We start from the raw sequence: 7,140 nt of genomic DNA, 5'->3' as shown, positions 1-7,140 counted from the left end.
GTAAACATGTAAATTATTCTGTAAAAACAGATTGGCCTGAACTTTGCTTACTGTGCTATCATAGTGCCAGTTTTCAAATGAGTATATTCAGATTTACAGGAACCATTGTGACATTGCAAATGGTGGAAAAGTACACTGCTACTCTCACGAGGCTGACTCACAGGATTGTCCAAGTTTCATCTGGCCAGAGGTTTCCTAGATCATGAACTTGAAACTAAGCCTTGATGTCATTGTTTTAAAAAGATGTTTACTCTTTGCTCTTGCTAAAATGTGAGAACCTAAGATTAGTTTACCAATTTGTCCAGGTACAGATGTGAAAGGATGGATACGTAAAAAGATATAGCAACATGGCTTAGCTCAAGTTTGTGCCATTTAATACAGAAATTTGCATTAGAAGGCTATTACCACCCACTCTGGTTCTTATGCTAGTTTTATTAGAAGTCATTGGAGGAGCATTAAATCAATATATGTATTTTACCACATTTGTTATTATAATACTCTTACCACTAATGGTTTCTATCAGTAGAATTAAGAAAAATCAATGAATACTATTTAAAAATGTTACACTAATTTTTCTATTGGGAATAACAGAGTTCAATGGTGGTCAGTGTAGGGAAACATGGTTTCTTTGCAGGATTCTAGACAAAGTCCATGCTGCAATTCAAATAGGAGAAAGCCAGTTTAGAATTTGGAATTTGTCCTTTTGTTGATAAAATAGAAGAGTGGTTGCCTGTACTGGCCAAACTTCAGAATAATTTGTGGAATTAAAAAACATATGGATATATTACTTAGCTATAAAAAAGAATGAAATTTTGTCATTTGCAACAACATGGATGGACTCAGAGAGTATTATGCTAAGTGAAATAAGTGAGACAGAGAAAATCAAATACCATATGATTTCACTTATATGTGCAACCTAAAAAACAAAACTAACAAATAAACAAAAAGCAGAAATGTTCATAAATACAGAGAACAAACTGATGGTTGCCAGATGGGAGGGAAGTGGGGGTGGGGAATGGGTAAAATGGGTGAAGGGGAATTGGAGATACAGACTTCCAGTTATGGAATGAATAGGTCAGAAGGATAAAAAGTACAACATGGGAAATATAGTCAGTGGTATCATAATAGCATTGTATGGCGACAGATGGTAGCTACAAATGTGGTGAGCATAACTGTAGATTTGTCAATTACCATGTTGTACACCAGAAACTAACGTAACATTTTTGTATCAACTAAAATTTTATTTTATTTTATTTTATTTTATTTTATTTTATTTTATTTTATTTTATTTTATTTTACTTAAAGCTTATTTATTTATTTTGAGAGAGTCAGAGACAGTGCAAGTTGGGGAGGGGCAGAGACAGAGGGAGAGAGAGAGAATCCCAAGTAGGCTCCTTGCTGCCAGCGCAGAGCCCAAGGCAAGGCTTGAACCCATGAAACCACAAGATCATGACCTGAGCAGAAACCAAGAGTCAGACACTTAACTGACTGAGCCACCTAGATGCCGCTCAAGTATACTTAAACATTTTTTTAATTAATTCATTCATTTTGAGAGAGACAGCATGAGTAGGGGAAGGGCAGAGAGAGAGAGAGAGAGAGAGAGAGAGAGAGAGAATTCAAAGCAGGCTCTGCATCATGAGCACACAGCCTAATGCGGGACTTGAACCAACAAAACGTGAGATCATGATCTGAGCTGAAGCCAAGAGTTGGACGCTTAACTGACTGAGCCATCCAGGTGCCTTTCAACTAAACTTAAATTTTTTAAAAAAGTTACAAATACTGAACTTGTTCCCAACTACTTTAAAAAAAAAACTGGCGATGTGAGAATTCTACTCCTAAAGATTCTGAAACAGTAGGTTTGGGTGAGGCCTAGAAATATGTATTTTAAAAAAAGCTTTCCAGGTAATTCTGCTTATTTTCTGGTTTGAGAACCACACACAGATAGAATATACATATTAACTAGTAAGAAGGGTTCACTCGAAACAAGACTGTATTAGTCTCAGGACTCTTGGTTACAAGCAAATGTCAGAAATCCAAACAAGCTTGAGCAAAATGGGATTTACTGGCTTACATAACTGGGAAATTCAGGCTGGAACTGTCAGGAGTGCTCCATGGCACTCTGCAGGGGCACAGATGATATCATTAGTTCTCTCTCTCTCTCCTTTCTTCTTCTCTCAGCTCTACCAACAGGTCCTTCCATGGTGGGAAAGGTTACTTCTGACAGCAGTAAGCTCTCATTTTTATTGTTCATGACTCAAAAGAAGGAGACCTTCCATTTCCTAGTATTCTCATATGGGATGGACTTGGCCTTGCTTAGCTTAGGTAAGAGGAGGATGGTCATGTGATTAGCCAGAGGTCAGTCAGAGCCCTGGAATTGTTTTATTAGAACCATATAGGATGAAGAAAGGGAAGTTTTCCAGTGGAAAAAGGTATATTGGGGAGAGAAAAACACAGATATCCTCTACTGAGGTCTACCTATATGAATAAATGTAAAGACCTCTGGCGGTACAACATTAAGCATTTAATCAGGTATGCAAAGCTATTGGGGTCACAGAATTTCAAACGGAAACATCTGTTCTAGTTATTGTACAGGGTAAGTATAGGATATACTTGTTATAATTTGAAAAACATATCTTCTCCTAACTATGATTTTCATGGATTTTGTAGGACAGCTTCCTAAAATGACTTCCAATGATTTCCACCTCTTGGTGTTCACATCCTTGTGTAATCCTATCTCCTTGTGTGGGCTATAACTAATGACTTGCTTCTAATGAGTAGAATATGCAAAAGTGGTGGGATGTCACTTCTAAGATTAGATAATAAAAGACTATAAGTTCCATATTATGGGCATTTTCTTCCCTTTTTGACTTGCTTACCTTGATGAGGCAAGCTACATGTTAGAAAGGTCCAAGTAGCAAGAAATTGAGGACAGCCTCTGGTCAATAACAACATGAATTGGCTTAGATGCACATTCTTCCTCAATGAAGCCTTGAGATGACTATGGCCCCACTCAACACCTTGACTGCTGTCTGTGAGAGATGTTGAGCCTCAGGACCAAGCTAAGCTGTGCCCAGAATCCTGACCCAATGAAATTGTGAGATAATAAATGTTGTTTTAAGCCACTAATTTTTGGATAATTTGTTATGTAGCAATAGGTAACAAATACAATGTGAGACTTAAAAACTTTAGTATTCAATAGCCATTATTCATGGATTATTGGGACATGGTAGAGCACACTTGCTCTCTTAGACCTGGGTTCTGGGTATCTAATGCTAGCTGCTGAGTTGTTGCATTTTTCCTTGAGCCTCCTGTAGTTAGATCTGAATTTCTGTATTTCCTTTGCATTTACTGCCTTCTAAATCATATTGCTTCCCACCACACATATTAATTCAGTCCAGGGCTAGGACTAGAAGCAAGTGAGAGGCTTGGGCACAAAATTGAGGAGGCCCTAGGTACCACACTTGGCTCACCCTGGTGCCAGTCCCGACTGAGCCAATAGTGCTGGTTTTATGTCTTGGTTCCAACTCTTATGAAGTTATTTGTTTACCTGTGATGGTGTTCTAATGCTTCTCTAGAAATTGGGCTTTGTCCTATGCCCAAGCCTAGGTGGATACCCAGTGTGTGTGTATGTCTTTGTGTGTGGCAGTTATGTGGCTTATGTTTGTATAAATCTGTTTTTCCACACTTTCTGCCCTCTGTTTATCCCTTTCTTAGCATCCCCTCCCCGAGGAGGAAAAGTTGACAATCTGGTTAACTAGGGCCTACGACATTTATTGGAGTCTGCATTACTAGCAGGCAGGTTGCTGTGCTTTAAATGTCAGTACCTAAAGTGGTGTCCTATTTTGTTTTTCTTATCTTTGTGTGGTAAGCACAGCCAAGTAGGTCCTATCTTTTTCTTTTTTTAATGTTTATTTATTTATTTATTTTGAGAGAGAGAGAGAGAGAGAGAGAGAGAGAGAGAGAGAGAGAAAGCACACACATGTGAGTGAGGGAGAGAGAGAGAGAGAGTGAGACAGAGAGAGAGAGAGGGAATCCCAAGCAGGTTCTGCACTGTCAGTGCAAAGCCCAATGCAGGGCTCAATCCCACAAACCTGGGATCATGACCTGAGCCAAAAATCAAGAGTCAAATGCTTAACCAACAGAGCCACCCAGGTGCTCCAGGTTTTATCTTCTTAATATAGGTCAGGCAGTTTCCTCTTCTTTTGCATTTTGCGTTGTCTTGTTGAGCTGTCTAGACAGGATTGTCTGTCTCTTGGTCTTTTCCTCCACTTTCCATGCCTGTAAGTGGGTAGTTCTAGCCGGGCCAGTTCTGTTTTCCCTTCAGAACTTGCCATTTTTTATTTGGGGGAGGAGATAGGAAGCCCTATTTAGGCCTTCAGGGCTAAACCATATTCTTCCATCCAGCTTCTGTCAGACCTCAGCTTGGGAGTTATTGGGTGCTGGTTTGGATGTTAATAAAGTGACAAATTCCCCACTGGTTACTGTTCTTGACTATAGTTCTCTTGCTTGAAAAATATGCAGGCAGGAGAGGTGAGTGGTAGGCAGGATCTGAGCTTAATAAGAGCTTAATGTCATCCAAGCCTCACCTTGCATTCGTAAATATTGTAATATAATGTTATAATAATGTTCACTGTGAAGCTGAGTGACTAAACAGAGAGCCCGGAATTTGGAGTCAAAGTGCTAGGTGGGAAGACTTCGGCTTTTGTGTGATATACAGCAGCTGACTTAAATTGTTGCAGCCCAGCTGCAGATGGTATTATTGGCATGGGGCCGTCGCCAGGATTTGGCAAGGAAAAGGGTTCATATCGCGGCCAGAACAGGTTTTAGTGAGACAGAAGCTTCGCGAATAGGGGTCTGGTCTTGTTAGGAGAGAATATGTCCTTGGAAGAACCTCTTTAGATATTTGTAGACTTGCAGAGACAGCTTCAAAATGTTATGAGCAGAGTACATAGGGAAAGGGTAAACTCTTTCTGGGGCCAAAGAAAACTAACCTCAAAATGGCAGAGCTTTGGTGCTCAGGTCCTTTAGGACTGTATTTTGCAATTAGGCAGCACTCATTTCGTGTTGCTGGTCTTTCAGCAAGGGCAACTTTTGTTCCCCAGGGAAGAACAGGTTCTTTTGCAGTGGGAAACTCAATGATAGCAAGGGATTATAATTTATTTGGACTTTTATTTTTTATTTGCATTTTTTTAATATTAATTTACTTTGAGAGGGACAGAGACAACATGAGTGAGGGAGGGTAAGAGAGAGGGAGAGAGAATTGCAAGCAGGCTCCATACTATCAGTGCAGAGCCTGATGAGGGACTTGAACCCATGAAACCTTGAGATCATGACCTGAGCTGAAACTGAGAGTCGGACACTCAACCCACTGAGCCACCCAGGTGCCCCTGGATTTTTTTTTTAATTTTTAAATTTATTTTTATTATTTTTTTTAAATGTTTACTTATTTTTGAGAAAGAGAGACAGAACGTGAGGTGGGGAGAGGCAGAGAGAGAGAGGGAGACACAGAATCCAAAGCAGGCTCCAGGCTCTGAGCTGTAAGCAGAGTCCAGTGCAGGACTTGAGCTCACGAACCCGTGAGATCGTGACCTGAGCCGAAGTTGGATGCTTAACTGACTGAGCCACCCAGGCCCCCCTGGATTTTTATTTTTTGATGGTGCCCTTGGAGAAGTGAAGATTGACCAAGACCTCAGGAATTTAAAAAACTGAGGCAAACAAGTTTTAGTTTTAGTGAGAATCACTTGGCAGAGATTGCTGCTTCTCTTTGGACCCTCCGAGAATAAAAGAAGACAACAGCAACCTTACAGATTACCTGCACCTGGAGTTTCGGTAAGCCACAGATTTAATTATATTTAATTTCATTATATTTAGCATGGACTGACCAGCATCCTGGTAAGATAGAAACCATGGAAAAATTTTCACTTTTTCTCCTTGCTTTTTCTGTCTATCCTCTTTTTCTCAGATACCATTCAATCTCTATTATGATTCATGGCAGGAGACAGCAATGTGGGAAACTTTGTTTTGTCTGGGAAATGCCACTGGGACAGTTATCACATTTGGTCCTAAATTTTCACATGAATGGGGGAGTAACATTGATATTCATGTGTTTTACTGATATGTTGAAGTTGAGGATTGAGACACCTGAATGTTGAAGTTAGGATTAATTTAACTGTGGTGGTGCCAAGGAGCAACAGTTATTCTGGGTAAAGACCACTAGGCTGCAGCTGAGACCACTAGGCTGGGTAAAGACCACTAGGAAGGCAGCCAGGCCTCTGAGATTATCCTCTGGCTGACAATAAGCAGAATAAGAGATTAAGGGGGGACAAACGGGAGCTCTGATTTCCTTGGGACTTTAATTTCTTCATACTTGGACTTAAATTCTCCCTGGGAACTTAATGAGGGGTGAGAATTAAGGGTGTATAAATTTAGGTTGCTTAAACTTCCTAGTTAATTGGAACTTTTAAGATGATAAAGTGACCCTTATCTCTAGCAATATTTTTGGCTTTAAAGGCTATTTTTAACATTGATATAGTGATATACCAGCTTTCTGCTAGTGCTTGCATGATATATCTTTTTGCGTTCTGTTGTGGTTTTGACCTGTTTGCATCTTGTTTTTTAGATGTGTATCTTATAAACGCATAAAGTTGGGTTTTGTTTCTTTAATCCAATCAAACTAATTTTGTCTTTTAATAAGAATATCTACTTTACATTTAATACAGTTACTGATAATGTCTTTAAATTGACTGTTGTATGTTTTCTATTTGTCCTACCTATTTATGTCTCTTTTCTCTACTTTCATGTTTTGGACTTACTATGTTGTTAGGCCAGTTTTTCCTTTGGTTGGAAGGTAGGCATCCTTTTCCTTTCTTTTAGCAATTACCCTAGAAATTACAACACATGTTTTTGACTCATCAAAGTCTAATGTTAATTTATGCTTTTACTTTCCTCCCAAATGATGTTAGGACCTTGGAGCACTTAACTCTCTCTTATTATTGATATTTTAATTCTCTCTATATTTGAAACCTCATAAAATAGTGTTTTATTATCATTGCTCTTTATGGTCAATATTCATTTAGATTCACCCACATATTTACCATTTTTATTGCTTTTTATTCCTTTACACTCTCTGCCCTTTCATTT

The sequence above is a fragment of the Prionailurus viverrinus genome, chromosome B3, assembly GCF_022837055.1.
Source record: "Prionailurus viverrinus isolate Anna chromosome B3, UM_Priviv_1.0, whole genome shotgun sequence".
In the NCBI taxonomy this organism is placed as follows: Eukaryota; Metazoa; Chordata; class Mammalia; order Carnivora; family Felidae; genus Prionailurus; species Prionailurus viverrinus.
Note: the sequence above shows the minus strand (reverse complement) of the source record.